The sequence below is a fragment of the Strix uralensis genome, chromosome 11, assembly GCF_047716275.1.
Source record: "Strix uralensis isolate ZFMK-TIS-50842 chromosome 11, bStrUra1, whole genome shotgun sequence".
Taxonomy (NCBI): Eukaryota; Metazoa; Chordata; class Aves; order Strigiformes; family Strigidae; genus Strix; species Strix uralensis.
The window spans coordinates 1,047,513-1,065,005 of NC_133982.1; the positions used below are offsets into that span (position 1 = coordinate 1,047,513).

Sequence of the window (17,493 nt, forward strand, 5' to 3'; positions counted from 1 at the left end):
TGGTTAAGAAAATATTAATCTTTGCCGGAAAAAGGAAAGCAGATAACTGACTGATGCACAGAGAAGGTGCTCTTGAGAGCAAACTGAAAAGTTTTAAGAATGTGACCTTTCTCTCTTTTTTGGGGAATAAATTATTTTCACATGAATTTCCATCCTGGCATCCAAAAACCACCCAAACATTCCTGCACCTAGTTTATAATTATTTTTAGATTTTTATAATTATATTTTTATAATTACATTTTAATAATATTTATATTTTTATAATTTTATTTTTTATTATTATATTTTTTTGCTCTTTACTTTTTATTCTTTTAATTGGGCTTTTAAAATTATTTTTATCCTTAGTTTTGCTCTCGTGTTTCTAAATCCTTTGTTTCAGACTGTAAGAAAGGACGATCATCAATGCGACCTTTGACTTAAATAATTTTTACAATTCTATTGTGATAATTCAATTTTATAACTGTTTATATTTGGGTTTATAGCTATTCCTATAACTATTTTTATAACTATTTGAATAGCTATTTTTATTATTAATTTTGCTCTTTACTTTTATTCTTTTAATTGGGCTTTTTTTATTATTTTTATCCTTAGTTTTGCTCTCGTGTTTCTAAATTCTTTGTTTCAGACTGTAAGAAAGGACGATCATCAATGCCACCTTTGACTTAAATAATTTCTAGAATTCCGTTGTGATAATTTGATTTTATAACTGTTTATATTTGTTTTTATAGCTATTCCTATAACTATTTTATAACTATTTGAATGGCTATTTTTATTATTAATTTCGCTCTTTACTTTTATTCTTTTAATTGGGCTTTTTTTATTATTTTTATCCTTAGTTTTGCTCTCGTGTTTCTAAATTCTTTGTTTCAGTCAGTAAAAAGGACTATCATCAATGCCACATTTGATTTATATAATTTCTAGAATTCTATTTTGATAATTCGATTTTATAACTGTTCATATTTGTTTTTATAGCTATTCCTATAACTGTTTTATAACTATTTGAATGGGTATTTTTAATATTATTTTTGCTCTTTAATTTTTATTCTTTTAATTGGGCTTTTAAAATTATTTTTATCCTTAGTTTTGCTCTCGTGTTTCTAAATTCTTTGTTTCAGACTGTAAGAAAGGACGATCATCAATGCCAGCTTTGACTTAAATAATTTCTAGAATTCCGTTGTGATAATTTGATTTTATAACTGTTTATATTTGTTTTTATAGCTATTCCTATAACTTTTATAACTATTTGAATGGCTATTTTTATTATTAATTTTGCTCTTTACTTTTTATTCTTTTAATTGGACTTTTTTTTTTTATTATTTTTATCCTTAGTTTTGCTCTCGTGTTTCTAAATCCTTTGTTTCAGACTCTAAGAAAGGACGATCATCAATGCCACCTTTGACTTAAATAATTTTTAGAATTCTATTGTGATAATTTGATTTTATAGCTTTTTATATTTGTTTTTATAGATATTCCTATAACTATTTGAATAGCTATTTTTATTATTAATTTTGCTCTTTACTTTTTATTCTTTTAATTGGGCTTTTTTTATTATTTTTATCCTTAGTTTTGCTCTCGTGTTTCTAAATTCTTTGTTTCAGACCTTAAGAAAGGACGATCATCAATGCCATGTTTGACTTAAATAATTTCTAGAATTCTATTGTGATAATTTGATTTTATAGCTTTTTATATTTGTTTTTATAGCTATTCCTATAACTATTTTATATCTATTTGAATGGCTATTTTTATGATTAATTTTCGTCTCTAATTTTTATTATTTTAATTGGGCTTTTTTAATTATTTTTATCCTTAGTTTTGCTCTCGTGTTTCTAAATCCTTTGTTTCAGTCAGTAAAAAGGACTATAATCTATGCCACGTTTGATTTATATAATTTTTAGAATTCTATTGTGATAATTCGATTTTATAGCTTTTTATATTTGTTTTTCTAGCTAATCCTATAACTATTTGAATAGCTATTTTTATTATTAATTTTGCTCTTTACTTTTTATTCTTTTAATTGGGCTTTTTAAATTATTTTTATCCTTAGTTTTGCTCTCGTGTTTCTAAATTCTTTGTTTCAGACTGTAAGAAAGGACTATCATCAATGCTACCTTTGACTTAAATAATTTCTAGAATTCCGTTGTGATAATTTGATTTTATAACTGTTTATATTTGTTTTTATAGCTATTCCTATAACTATTTTATAACTATTTGAATGGCTATTTTTATTATTAATTTTGCTCTTTACTTTTATTCTTTTAATTGGACTTTTTTTTTATTATTTTTATCCTTAGTTTTGCTCTCGTGTTTCTAAATTCTTTGTTTCAGACTGTAAGAAAGGACGATCATCAATGCCACCTTTGACTTAAATAATTTCTAGAATTCTATTGTGATAATTTGATTTTATAACTGTTTATATTTGTTTTTATAGCTATTCCTATATTTTATAACTATTTGAATGGCTATTTTTATTATTAATTTTGCTCTTTACTTTTATTCTTTTAATTGGGCTTTTTTTATTATTTTTATCCTTAGTTTTGCTCTCGTGTTTCTAAATTCTTTGTTTCAGAATGTAAGAAAGGACGATCATCAATGCCACGTTTGACTTAATTTCTAGAATTCTATTGTGATAATTCGATTTTATAGCTTTTTATATTTGTTTTTATAGCTATTCCTATAACTATTTTATATCTATTTGAATGGCTATTTTTAAGATTAATTTTCGTCTTTAATTTTTATTCTTTAATTTGGGCTTTTTTTATTATTTTTATGCTTAGTTTTGCTCTCGTGTTTCTAAATTCTTTGTTTCAGACTGTAAGAAAGGACTATCATCAATGCCACCTTTGATTTATATAATTTTTACAATTCTATTGTGATAATTTGATTTTATAACTGTTTATATTTGTTTTTATAGCTATTCCTATATTTTATAACTATTTGAATGGCTATTTTTATTATTAATTTTGCTCTTTACTTTTTATTCTTTTAATTGGGCTTTTTTTATTATTTTTATCCTTAGTTTTGCTCTCGTGTTTCTAAATTCTTTGTTTCAGACTCTAAGAAAGGACTATCATCAATGCCACCTTTGACTTAAATAATTTCTAGAATTCCGTTGTGATAATTTGATTTTATAACTGTTTATATTTGTTTTTATAGCTATTCCTATATTTTATAACTATTTGAATGGCTATTTTTATTATTAATTTCGCTCTTTACTTTTATTCTTTTAATTGGGCTTTTTTAATTATTTTTATCCTTAGTTTTGCTCTCGTGTTTCTAAATCCTTTGTTTCAGTCAGTAAAAAGGACTATCATCAATGCCACATTTGATTTATATAATTTCTAGAATTCTATTTTGATAATTCGATTTTATAACTGTTCATATTTGTTTTTATAGCTATTCCTATAACTGTTTTATAACTATTTGAATGGGTATTTTTAATATTATTTTTGCTCTTTACTTTTTATTCTTTTAATTGGGCTTTTTTTTATTATTTTTGTCCTTAGTTTTGGTCTCGTGTTTCTAAATTCTTTGTTTCAGACTGTAAGAAAGGACTATCATCAATGCCACCTTTGACTTAAATAATTTTTAGAATTCTGTTGTGATAATTTGATTTTATAACTGTTTATATTTGTTTTTATAGCTATTCCTATATTTTATAACTATTTGAATGGCTATTTTTATTATTAATTTTGCTCTTTACTTTTATTCTTTTAATTGGGCTTTTTTTATTATTTTTATCCTTAGTTTTGCTCTCGTGTTTCTAAATTCTTTGTTTCAGACTCTAAGAAAGGACGATCATCAATGCCACGTTTGACTTAATTTCTAGAATTCTATTGTGATAATTCGATTTTATAGCTTTTTATATTTGTTTTTATAGCTATTCCTATAACTATTTTATATCTATTTGAATGGCTATTTTTAAGATTAATTTTCATCTTTAATTTTTATTCTTTTAATTGGGCTTTTTTTATTATTTTTATGCTTAGTTTTGCTCTCGTGTTTCTAAATTCTTTGTTTCAGTCAGTAAAAAGGACTATCATCAATGCCACGTTTGATTTATATAATTTTTACAATTCTATTGTGATAATTTGATTTTATAACTGTTTATATTTGTTTTTATAGCTATTCCTATATTTTATAACTATTTGAATGGCTATTTTTATTATTAATTTTGCTCTTTACTTTTTATTCTTTTAATTGGGCTTTTTTTATTATTTTTATCCTTAGTTTTGCTCTCGTGTTTCTAAATCCTTTGTTTCAGACTGTAAGAAAGGACGATCATCAATGCCACCTTTGACTTAAATAATTTCTAGAATTCCGTTGTGATAATTTGATTTTATAACTGTTTATATTTGTTTTTATAGCTATTCCTATAACTATTTTATAACTATTTGAATGGCTATTTTTATTATTAATTTTGCTCTTTACTTTTATTCTTTTAATTGGGCTTTTTAAATTATTTTTATCCTTAGTTTTGCTCTCGTGTTTCTAAATTCTTTGTTTCAGACTGTAAGAAAGGACGATCATCAATGCCATGTTTGACTTAAATAATTTCTAGAATTCTATTGTGATAATTCGATTTTATAGCTTTTTATATTTGTTTTTATAGCTATTCCTATAACTATTTTATATCTATTTGAATGGCTATTTTTATGATTAATTTTCGTCTCTAATTTTTATTATTTTAATTGGGCTTTTTTAATTATTTTTATCCTTAGTTTTGCTCTCGTGTTTCTAAATCCTTTGTTTCAGACTCTAAGAAAGGACGATCATCAATGCGACCTTTGACTTAAATAATTTCTAGAATTCCGTTGTGATAATTCGATTGTATAACTGTTTATATTTGGTTTTATAGCTATTCGTATAACTATTTTTATAATTATTTGAATGGCTATTTTTATTATTAATTCTGCTCTTTACTTTTTATTCTTTTAATTGGGTTTTTTTTTTTTTATTTTTATCCTTAGTTTTGCTCTCGTGCTTCTAAATTCTTTGTTTCAGACTGTAAGAAAGGACTATCATCAATGCCACCTTTGACTTAAATAATTTCTAGAATTCTATTGTGATAATTTGATTTTATAACTGTTATATTTCTTTTTATAGCTATTCCTATAACTATTTTATAACTATTTGAATGGCTATTTTTATTATTAATTTTGCTCTTTACTTTTTATTCTTTTAATTGGGCTTTTTTTATTATTTTTATCCTTAGTTTTGCTCTCGTGTTTCTAAATTCTTTGTTTCAGACTGTAAGAAAGGACTATCATCAATGCCACCTTTGATTTAAATAATTTCTAGAATTCCGTTGTGATAATTTGATTTTATAACTGTTTATATTTGGTTTTATAGCTATTCCTGTATCTATTTTATAACTATTTGAATGGCTATTTTTATTATTAATTTTGCTCTTTACTTTTATTCTTTTAATTGGGCTTTTTTTTATTATTTTTGTCCTTAGTTTTGGTCTCGTGTTTCTAAATCCTTTGTTTCAGACTCTAAGAAAGGACGATCATCAATGCCACGTTTGACTTAAATAATTTCTAGAATTCTATTGTGATAATTCAATTTTATAAGTGTTTATATTTGTTTTTATAGCTATTCCTATAACTTTTATAACTATTTGAATGGCTATTTTTATTATTAATTTTGCTCTTTTTATTCTTTTAATTGGGCTTTTACTATTATCCTTAGTTTTGCTCTCGTTTCTAAATCCTTTGTTTCAGTCAGTATAAAGATCATCAATGCCACGTTTGATTTATATAATTTTAGAATTCTATTTTTATAATTCAATTTTATAAGTGTTTATATGTTTTTATAGCTATTCCTATAACTATTTTATAATATTTGAATGGCTATTTTTATTATTAATTTTGCTCTTTTTATTCTTTTAATTGGGCTTTATTATTTTTATCCTTAGTTTTGCTCTCGTGTTTCTAAATCCTTTGTTTCAGACTGTAAGAAAGGGCTATCAATGCCACATTTGACTTAGGATGATAAAGTGGCAGCAAGAAAGCAGGCCAGGTAGTCCCTCTTTCCTCAAGAGCGAGAATCTGCAGAGTGAGGACCAGGACCAATGACACACTTTGAAAAGAGGAGGAGCGAGAAGGAGGTACGTGGTATTTTCCAAAGTATTACACTTGCCAACGCCAGTCATACTTTCGGCTCTCCAAAACCTGCTCTGCTGTGCTTCTGGGCCAGGCATGGGAAGGAGAGCCTGGGCACGAGGGGTGTTTCTGGCTTGGTGGTGCCAGAGCCGCAGGCAAGGACGGAGCCAAAAGGGCTCAGAGGAGCCCTGACAAGGGGCTGTGCTCAGTGCTACAGAGGACAAGCAGCAACCCCTGGGGGCCACCCTTGGGGCCCACCCTGGGATTCTAGAAAGCTTCCTCCCGCCGGATGTGGGGCACGAGGGCCACCTTCATGGAGCAGGAGCAGCAGGCACCTGGCCAGCATGGCCCAAAGGAGCCCTGGCCAGGGGCCGTGCTCAGCGCTGCAGAGGAAGGCAAAAAACCCCCGGGGACACCTGCTAGCGCACTGTGGGGGGAAAAAAGCCTTCCTCCCCCCAGCTGCAGGGCATGAGAGGCCATCTTCGCGGTGCACGAGCAGCAGGCAGTAAGCCAGCCAAAAGGGACCGGAGGAGCCCTGGCAAGTGGTCATGCTCAGTGCTGCAGAGGAAGGCAAAAAACCCCCGGGGACCAGTGCCAATGTGCCCTGGGGGAAAATTCCTTCCTGACCCCAGAGTGCTGGCGATCAGCTATTCCCTGAGCAGGTGAGCAAGACCTGCCTCCTCATCCCACAGGCTGGTCACGCCTCCCAGGAGATGCCCAAGCCCTGTTCTCCCTCACCTTGGAGCCATCTCAGGGGCTTCCGAGAGTGGCCAAATGCCCCTGGTCAGATTGACCTTGGGGGCAAGAATCTTTCCTGTGCCTGTCTAGCGGGTGCTCCAAAGCACTGGGACCCCTGGCAACATCCCTGCATCCCATTTCTTACGGCTGCTGCCCCTGGCTCCGCAGGGGTGAGGACGGCGAGCTCTGCAGTGCTCCAGCAGAAACGGCCTGATAGCCTAGGGCACATCCAGCGCTTGGTGGCTCATCTCCTGAGGGGTTTGCATCTGCTCCCGGAAGGCTTGAAGCAGGATTTCCATCCGTCAGGTGAGATTTGAAGGTGGCCCTGCCAGGAGCTGGCCTGGCAGCAGAGAACCTCCAGCATCCTCGAGCAGGTTCCAGCCTTCCTCCCTCAGCCCCCTCCCAGTAATCCCACCCTCTCCTCAAGGGCTTCCTCTCAGATGTCTTTGGGCTGCCCCTGGGGCAGCTCTGGCACAGCTGAACACTGGCGGGTGCCCCCTTTTATACTGCCCCGGGGCACTGCGACTGCTGCGTTGCCGGGGGCGACACTGTGACATGGGGGCAGCATTGTGACATGGGGGTGACTGACAGGGCCCCCCACGCACAGCCCCGCCTGCCCCCTCCGCCCAGCACCCTTCGGAGGAAGCCTTTGGGGTGCTGGCCCCGAGGCAGTCGCTGTGCCCAGGAGGCCCAGGGGCTGTCCCTGCCCTTGGTGGCCATGCGCTGGGCACAGCTGAAACCGCCTGGAATGGTGGGGGGGATGAAGTTACTGATGAGGTTATTCAGATGCAAAGGAGCTGCTTTTATTGGTTTTCTTTTAAATTAATAAAAGCAACGATATAAACCAATCCTCTAGCACATGCCTGGTAATGAATCAATCTGCAAAACTAGTGAAATGAGGGCGGAAAGCTGCCAGGCTATGTCGACTCAGTTAAAGAATCACAACATTTTGATGCCAGCCAGGTGTGAAGAGACAGGCCCTCGCCCCTGTCCAGACGTGGCTCTGATGGAGCAGCAGGCAGAGTGAGGCTAGAGATGAGTTCCCTTGCCAGGAGTGCCCCCTCTGCAGAGGGCTGTTAGGAAGAAGACAGCCTGTCAGGAGTCAGGACTTCAAACCACATCTACTTTATCAACTAAAACCTGCACTTTGAGTCACGCTTGGAAACGAACCAGTTTCCAAGGCAGTGCATCTTAAGAGCATGCTTTCCTCTTTGCAAGGGCCCTGCAAGGCCAAGAGGTGCTGAAATAGCACATCCTGAAAGAATTTAACTCTGGCAGTACTAACTGCATTCCCAGACAGTGCTCAGTATCAATCGATCACTGCACTGACTGCCACATCCAAAAAGACAGGTCGTATCGTTTAGAACAGACTAGAATAGACTGTTTCATGTGGAAGGGACGTACAGCGACCATCCAGTCCAACTGCTTGATCAATTCAGGGCTGACCGAAAGTTAAAGCCTGTTGTTAAGGGCCTTGTCCAGATGCCTCTTAAACACTGACAGGCTTGGGGCATCAACCACCTCTCCAGGAATTTTGTTCCAGTGTTTGACCTCCCTCTTGGCAAACAAATGCTTCCTAATAACAGGACGTCTTGGCTCAACCGTTCATCTCCATCGAGGAGGCTGGTCCTAGCAGGGACGAAGGTCCCAGGTGGAGCTCAGTGCCTGCCAAACGCTCTTTCTGCTGGTGAGAAGCCCAGAGGTTGGCGAGGGGTACTTGGAATATCCCAAAGCGCTATCCCTAAAATTTCAGATTCAAACTCCAATTCAGATAAAACTTCAGACCTACCTGACTCCATGTTTTAAGACCTTTTATTTTAATCTTTTTAGCACTTGTCATTTATTCCTTCTTTCCATCTGTCCTGAGAACTGCAGATGATGTGGAGGATGTAGCTGTCACTGTATTCTTCCACTTTGATAAATGTTGCTTAGTATTGCTGCTGCGGAATGAGAATCCTGGCCGGCTCCTCTGGGTCCAGGCGTTGCGTATGTGGGAATGATTTCTGGCAAGAGCATTTTGAGCACTGGCACAGTAGCAGCTTTCCTGGTGGGAAAGGTTTCTTCTGCCCATCCTGAGAGGTGAGCCGTGATTACCAGCGGGGGCTTGAGTTGGTTGACGGGAGGCGTGTTGGTGTCAATGAGTTGTCAGTCTTTGGAATAGAGAGGATTCCCATACGATTGACGGTGATCACACCACGCGCCGCCCCCCCCCCCCCCCCCCCCCCCCCGCAGTGACACAGGTCTGACTCCCTCCCTGCTGTTACATGAGGTCGTCTCGGCAGACACAAGGTCAGACGCTCCTGCGGGGAGCCAGGCTGCCTTGGTCGCAAAGCCCCGTCTCTCTCTCTCTCTCTCTGACTTGGTACTTAGAGAAAGACATATTTGACCTCTTTAATTATGCTGAAAACTGTGAATTACTAAACTCTTAGTTTAGACGCATTAAGCGTTCTTTTGGGGCTAGAATGTGGTTTTCTAGATGTGATGCATTCTCATTTTTTCAAATTCTTGCAGAAGCATTTAGCCATGAGTTTTTCAAAATGAATTCTGCAGTTGTTCCAGGCCTTCCTTCACTTGAAAGAATGTATTTATGCGTCACCATTTAAAACTGCATCAGACCATCCTAGTTAAACCTACGTTTTAATAACTTTATTTATTGAAATGTTTTACAGGGTCAAACCTAATTTCTAGTAAGGAGAATTAATGGGTTTCGTTCAGTGAATGATGTCAGCATGCACAATATTATCAGTGTTTTTGAAGAAGGGATTGGTGACATGGTAATGTTAAATCATGCTTGTGACAGCAGAAACTCTGATTTCACAGGGGTGATGCCAGCATCATCCAGCAACTCGAGTCGCTTTAAAGAATCACATACAAATCATTTGGCAAATGTTCTCTAATTTAACTGTATGTGTTAAAAATATGTTTTACTTTGAAATCCTTAGCCATCATGTTAAAAAACCCCTTCTATATTATCGGCTTCACTGTGTTACACTGAACTGAGGAGGACTGGGAAGAAAGCTTATCACAAATATACTAATGTGGATTCTTATCTCAGAATTTTTTTTGTATTTCCTTCTTAGATGTTTTTGAGACTTGAGAAAGTTTATAAGTTTTGACATTTCACCCACCTAGTGGTGAAGGGATGGCAGTGGATGTAGTTCTTCTGGATTCTAGTAAAGGTTTTTGATAGTGTCCCTCATAGCATCCTTCTGGACAAGTTGTCCAACTGTGGGATGAGCAGGTTGATGGTGCACTGGGTGAAGAACTGGCTGAAGGGCAGAGCTCAAAGCCTTGTAGTGACTGAGGCTACATCTGGTTGGAGACAAGCCACCATCGGCGTTCCTCAGGATTCAGTCCTAGGGCCAGCTCTGTTCAGTATTTTATCAATGATCTCGCTGGAGGAGTTGAACGTACCCTTGGCAAGTTTGCCAGTGATACCAAACTGGGAGGTGCTGATGACTCACTTGAAGGACAGGAGGCCTTGCAGAGGGATCTAGATAGATTGGAGCACTGGGCAATCATTAATGGGATGAAATTTAAGAAATGAAAATACCGGCTTCTGCACTTGGGAGGGCACTATGGCAGGCACAAGCATAATGGGGAGAGGAGTGGCTGGAGAGAATCCCTGCAGAAAGGGATGCAGGGGCGCTGGCTGACAGCAGGCTCAGTGTGAGCCAGCAGTGTGAGCCAAGCAGCACGGGCCAGCTCCCGCCACCCCCATCCATCTCCTCAGCCTTGTAGGCCACCGCCTTCCACCCCCTGCAGAGCTCATATTTCAGCACCCGACCGCTGCCTCCCGCTCAGCCACCACTGGACCCCTCCGCCACGCTGCAGAGCACCCCTGCGCAGTGCGGAGGACTCCTGCACTTGCCCCAGCCCCGGCGCCACCGGCCCCGCACCCCGGTCTGCGCTGGGTTTACTCCAAAGCAAGCAGGTTTAGTCCAAAACCAACGGTTTAGTCCAAAACTAGCACGGTTATTGCAAAGCCAGCGGGTTTATTGCAAAGGGAAGGGGGTTAGTCCAGAGCAACCGCTGTAGCAGTAACTGCGCCCTCAGGTCACGCCCCAACGGCCACGGCCTTGACCCCAAGGGGCTCCTGGGGGGGCACAGCTCACCTGTGAGGGGGAAGGCCCCGGAGGTAGTAGACTCAGGAGACACCCCCCGCCCCAGTGCAGGACACCACCATCTTGCGGGTGACGGGGGCTGTGCCAGGGGTCAGGCCACCCTCGAAGGAGACGGAGAGGGAGGTGGTCTGCTTGGAGCGCAAGCTCTCGGGGGCCCTGAGGGTGAAGGCCAGGTGCTCCACCCGGTACTGGAAGGCCATGGGCTGCAGGAAGATGTTCTTGAAGGGGATGGAGGTGCTGTCATCAGCCTGGATAGGGAAGGGGCCCTGGGACTTGGGGGGAGGGCCAGGCCCAAGAGGGGGATGCTGTATTCCCCACCAAGCAGGGAGGAGAGCTGCAGTGTGGCCCTGGCTTCACCCAGCTGGCAGGGCTCGAAGGTCACATCCATGCTCACCTCCGAGCCTCCCAGGTTGGCAGGGGACACGCCGATGGTTTTCTCCGTCAGGAAGCCGGCGCAGTTGGTCTGCACAGGGGAGAGAAGAGACCATGGAGGGGGCGGGTCACAAAAGCAGATCCAGCACCTCAGGAAGAAACAGAAGGTCCCCACCGTCACATTGTCTAGGGTCCCTGTCCCTTGCCTGTCACTGCGCCTGTCCCCCCCACCACTTGCCAGTGAGGAATGGCCATCAGGACTGTCCAAACGTGCCCAGCAGGGACAACCCTGCACCCAAGTTCTGGAGGACCTTAAACCCCGGCCCTGGCAGTAATGGGGAAGTCTTGCATGGGCCACGGAACCTGCAAGAGCAGCTCCAGAAAGGGCAGCAGAGAACATCTGCAAGTGAAGACAGGCCGGCTGGGGACAAGCCCAGCATTGGTGGGGAGACCCGCGGGCTCATGTGGCCACCCCAGCTCAGCCAGGCCAAGCTAGAGGGGTAGGATCCCTTGACAGAGAGGGCTGATGCTGGCCAGACAAGCTGCTTCCCAGCAAGGGCCCAGGGCAGGCTGGGGTCACCTGGAGTGGTAGTTGGTCTTCTGCTGGGCGTAATTCATTATTTTGGTGGTCATGGTCTGACTAGAGCCCAGTGTGGTGCAGAAGTAGAGGGGCTTCTCCGGCCCACTCATGGTGGCTTTCAGGTGCAGATTGTAATAGAAAGAGCCCAAGCTGCTGCTCCGGAGCAGCAGGCACCCGGTGCTCTCGCCCACTTTCACAGGCTGATACTCAAAGACAAGATCATCCTGGGAGGAACCAAAGGAGAAGCCACTGAGTCAGGCAGAGATGGGGAAAGCAGGGCCTGCAACAGGGGAAATCGGTCCCTGGTGTGCTCCAGCAGTGCTGGAAGGCAGCCCAGCACCCTCCCTTGCTCCAGGTCCCTCTCTCTGGGGCAGAGCCTTGCTACATCTGGGGGACAGTTCACTCGGGGGACCGTCCCCAACAGCTCAGAGCCCTCCAGCACTATCCCAGAAGCTTCCCACCCTAAATGCCCCTCTACTCCCCCAGGGCACAAAACACCTATCGATCGAGGCTGCAAACTCCCTGCCAGTGGGGTGAGGCATGCCCTGCAGCCACTGTAAACTGAAAATACCCACACTAAATACAGAGCCTGTGGCACAAGGACCCGCCCTGTGAGGCCTGATGGAAGCATCTCAGAAGGGGTAGCATGGCAGACTTCACCAGCGCAGGGCGATTCCCACTAGGCATCTTCTTACACTCTGCTTCCCCTCCAGATTATTAGTAGGTGGGAGCTGTCACCCTTGGGAAGAAGCCCCAGATGGTTCATGCAGGGCGTCACCCCTCAGGACCACCCACTCCCAGAAAGGCTGCAGGAGAGGAGAGCACACTGCATGAGCTTTGCTCCTACCTCCGACTGCGCAGGAACAGTGAAATGTGGGGGAACACTGATGTCGGGCACTTTGCAATGTACAGCAAACGTCACCGGGACAGGCAGAGGGTTGTCCACCTTGACGGTGGCAGACACTCTCTGCCCAACAGCAGCGGTCACTTCAAGAGTGCTGATGGGTCCTGAAGCAGTGGCCTTGAAAGTCACCATGTAGAACAAGTACTCCTTGGTCACCTTGTTGAGGAAGGTCACCTGAATCAGAGAAAAAGGGCAGCGCTGGTCATTCTGCACATAAAAATATACCAGCTGTGCTGAAGCCAGCCTCAAGAGCACCAAGCTCAGCACCCTGCTTCCAAGAACGGCTGTAAGCAGCCATCAAGGAAGAGTGCGAGGCTGGGGAAAGCGTGTGAGGTATTTCTACTTGATACTCTCCCGACTGCCCATTGATTCCAGCTCACCAGTGTCCTGGTCCACCTGTGCTTAGCAGCCCCCGGTGGGACCCTCGCAGAGACTGACAGGTGAGTGGGGGGTGTGGAGAGATGCCTGCTGTTCAGTACCCACCCAGGACACCTACAGTCCCACCAGTGGGCACGGGGAGGTATGAGAGCAGGTGTGTAGCTTCTCAGGAAGCCAACAGCTCCTTGGAAGGCCCCACAGCCCCATGTCCACACTTACCATTGCGTTAAAGACTGCTTCCTTGTAGGAGAGGAAGGTGAGCTTGTAGTCCTTCTTGGCAGAGCCTGGCACATCAATGTATTCCAGCCCCTGCAGCACAGAACTGCTTTCCAGGTTTTCTGGTTTGAGCATGTCTACCACCACGAGGAACCTGTGGGTGAGAAGAATGCAGTGAAGGTCAACAGGAAGGACTCCCACAGGACACCCCTCATGGTGGGGTACAACCCAGCCCCTCTCTTCCTCAATGCCCCCGAGGGAGCCAGCTCTCATCCGCCTGGGAGGAAAGCCCTCCAGGACGGGTCTGCGTAGGCAGAACATGGTCAGTGTGATCCCAGACACCTACAGGCAGAAATAGCCAAGGAGAGTGAAAAGCTTGCAGGAAGGAGCTTCCAGGCAGTGGGAAGCTCTTCCTTGCACTGCTGCAGGGATTGCTGATGGGATGAGACTTCCTGGGCTAGAGTCACCACTGTGTGGCCTGTTCAGCCAGTTGGAGACAGGGATGAGCTCAGTGTAGGAAGTCCTACATGGCACCTGCTGGAAATGGTCCCTGAACACTTTGGGGTCTCAGCAGTCCCTTGCAGGAGATAGTACAAGCCTGTCCCATCTGGCAATGGGAAATAGAGGGAGCCCTAGAGACAAGAAATAGGGTAAGTGAGCTTGCCTGCTCTCTGCCTGGACCAGTTACTGGCTCTTCAGCACACCTGGACAGTCCCATGTCTCAGGCTGCCACCTGAGCAGCTTTGGGCAGGTCCAGCTGGCAGAGCTGTGACCGCAGCCCCGTGTCTTGCGCCGGTGGAGATGGCATCGTCGTACCCACTGGGGCTGGCGCAGTCACAGGACACGGGCAGCATGTCTGGGCAGAGCAAGCTCACAGCGGCCCTGCAGCAGAGCTGCTCTGACCATCCTAACACCCCTTTCCCTGGGCACATCAGCTGCCAGCCCTGTGCTCGTGCAGGGACAGCCGTGCTAAGGGGGTGGCAGTCCCTGCTAAGCTCAACTGCCCCAGCATTACTGCCTGTCAGCTGGCACAGCAGGGTCCCACCAGCCAGGGTGAGCCATGGAAAGTTCATATCCAGTCCTCATTTGGGGTGCCAGTGGGTCACAGTCACCTACCCTGGGGCATCTCCTCTGCCTCCAGAGAAGCTGAAAACTGCGGGACTCTTCATGCAGGGCTGTATGTTAAAGAGATGCTGAGCATGTCCAACCCCACAGGGCACAGATCTGCTGAGCACCCTGGAGATTGTGCCCACAAGTCTCCAGCCTCCACTCAGGCCTGAATTCTGGTGTGGGAGAAGGTCAGCTGGAGTGGGACAAGGACCCCAGCAGCTCCAGCACCCCAGAGCCCTTCTGCACTGACCCCCTTGATTTAAGAGCTTGCCCCTGGTCTGCCCATGCGACCAGAGGGGCCAGTCACCCCCATCTGCCCAGTCCCAGACCTGCAGGAAGGGCTCTTTCCAAAGCTCCTGAAGGAGATGTCAAGAGAGATCTCAGTGTAATTTCCCACCTGGCTGCTCATGGCCGGGGGGGGCACTGAGAAATGGCAAGGCAGCTTCTCCCCTCTAGTTCCCTGCGTGCTGCAAAAGGGCCCCAGCAGGGCAGTGCAGGCAGAAGTGGTCATGCCCAGGGCGTGGGGAGCCTGTGCAGCCCACAGGGCTGAGCACAGGGGTCTCTGAGCCCCCCTGGGCTGCACAGGCAACGACCAGGAGCTGCACAAAACAAACTTCATTTCCTGCACCATCAGACAGCCTGGCTTTTTAGGTTAGCTGCTCCAGTACGTTTAGTAGTCAGTCCAGACCTCCCACCTGAACTTCCCTTACACCTGGCCTCTAGCCACCAAGAAACCCAGTTTCCAACATAGGATCTCAGGATAATTTCTGTTCATAGGGGACCTCTGAAGGTCATCTCGTCCAACCTCCTGCCCAAAGCAATGAGGGTCATGCTCTGAGGGTCAGCGTGCTGGCACAGCTCACATACCTGATGCTTCTTGTTCTCAGAGCTCATGGTTAGGGGTTCGTAAGTGATCGTGTAGGGCTTGTGGAAAAATTCAGGCCCCTTCCAGTGTTGCCCCTCAATTGACGCCTTGCACAGTGCATGTCCTTATTGTTTGGGTTGGACAGGAGGATGGTCTGACTGTGCTTCTCGCGCACGGCACACGTGAAAGTCAGCGTCTGCAACAGAGGAGCACAGAGGCTGCTTGGTCACAGCGAGGAACCCTTTCCACTCTGACTAGCTTTATGCACAGGGAGCAGCTTTTCCTTGTCGTATACCAAATTTCCATTTGAGCCATAGATTTTGGCGTAAATCAAATTGTTGGTTCTTAGAGAAGGAAGAGGAATGAGTCTTTTGCATGCTGGGTGAAGGGGGCTGCTGCCTCCCTAGGAGGGGAGAAAGAAAACTGAAAGCCCTGGAAGGATCTCTCTCCTGTGCAAGGACAAGTCCTGCAGCCGCGCAGTCCCTTCGTGGGCAGGCTGATGAGCAGTTCCTGATTCTCTCTTGGGAGCAAGAGCCAACACCTCCCAGGTGCACGCTCCTGCAAGGCCTGTAAGGGCCAGGAGTCCTCCACGTGGCATCCCTGTTCCCCAGGAGCTGGATGCAGATGCCTTGTCCGCTCCTAGTGCTGAATGCCCTCCCCCACCCCGACAGGCAGGAAAAATGTGGGTGCGGGTGCCATATTGTGGCTATAGCTGGGTGGCTCTGGGGGACGTGGGGGGGGTCTCAGAAAAGCCCTGCAGGGTGTCCCCATGGCAAAGGTGCTGCAGGGCAGAGCCAGGACAGCTGAGGTACTCGCTGGAGGAACAGCACCTTTAATAGGGGAGGAAGGCAACTACAGGGCTCACAGATTTTGGGAACCCTGCCCAGGGGTTTTCTCAGCTCTCTGGGACACCCAGACAGGATGACAGGCAGGAGTGACTCTATGCCTGTAAGATTCCTCTAGTTCCTGCCCTGGGAGAGATGTGGTGCAAATGGTGGGGTAAGGGGGCACCTGTCCTGTCTCTGTTCCAGTTACCTCTTTGGACACAGGGGTCTCCATGCAGCATCCTGCCAGCGTAAGCTGGAGCGGCTCACTGCCCTCGATGAAGCACTGCAGGCCCTCGCACTGGATAGCACAGCTCAGCTTAGAGGGGCAGAAGGTCACAACGAAGGGGACGTCCATTCCTGGGAAGATATAACCCTTTGTGGCGCTGATGCAGAAATCTGGCTTGAAGCTCTTGATGTCCCACTTAAACCTTGCCAAGGAAAGCACAAGGACAGAAAGGAACGATTAACAACCGGGAGACTGTGAACACAACGTGCCGTTTCTAATTCTCTTGTGGGCTTTTCCACAGCATCTCAGGCAGGGTGCTGAGCCACCTGGCACTAAGGCTTCAGGTTGGGCAGGACTCAGCTGCACCCATCTGTAAACAAGCTTTTGGTTGTACCCCTTGCTAAGTTCCAGGGCCTGACTGCACAGCCTTGGCTGCACAACTCCCCACTGGAATGGAAAAGCAGAGGACAACTCTCTGGGCAAGCTACAGCTCCATCCAACCCTCACCCAAGCTCTTGGCCACCAGAGAGGACAGGGTTTTGCATTACTTGACTCCTATGTCGCCCGTGTTCTGCATGGTGAGGTGCCAGGATGTGTAGCTCTGCTGCACCACCACTCCAAAGCTGAGGTGTTCCTGGTCCAAGCTCACGTGGGTGCCCTGGCAGGAGCCCCGCACCATGAAGAGGGAGCGCACCAGGCCACTGCACTCCAACATCACTTCTTCAGTGAACGGCTGGATGCAGCACTTTGGGGAGATCACTTCCACTTTACAGGTCTCTCCTTTGGGCTTCAGGCTTAGTTCATTGGTGGGCTTCAAGAAGAGAACCTGCCCAAAGAAATGAGTGGAGACTACTTCATCGGGCAACCGAGCTGTGAATCCTCCATAGAGTCTTCCCATTCCTGTTCTGTTCCCATCAACATTGCCCCAGTCCTACTCATTCCCAGGTACACATCCTCAGCTACCAAAGGAATTTTCCTGTGATGTGTGCATCCAGCCACGGTGAGCTGGACTACGTCTTCCAAAGTAATTTCACTTGAGCTCCAGGAGA

At 44.5% G+C, this 17,493-nt stretch overlaps 1 pseudogene; it reads right to left on the reverse strand.

The window, feature by feature from the left end:
* Positions 1 to 9,466: 9,466 nt before the first annotated feature.
* The window catches only part of LOC141948420 (hydrocephalus-inducing protein homolog), an 87,804-nt pseudogene continuing 79,777 nt past the window's right edge, over positions 9,467 to 17,493 (reverse strand).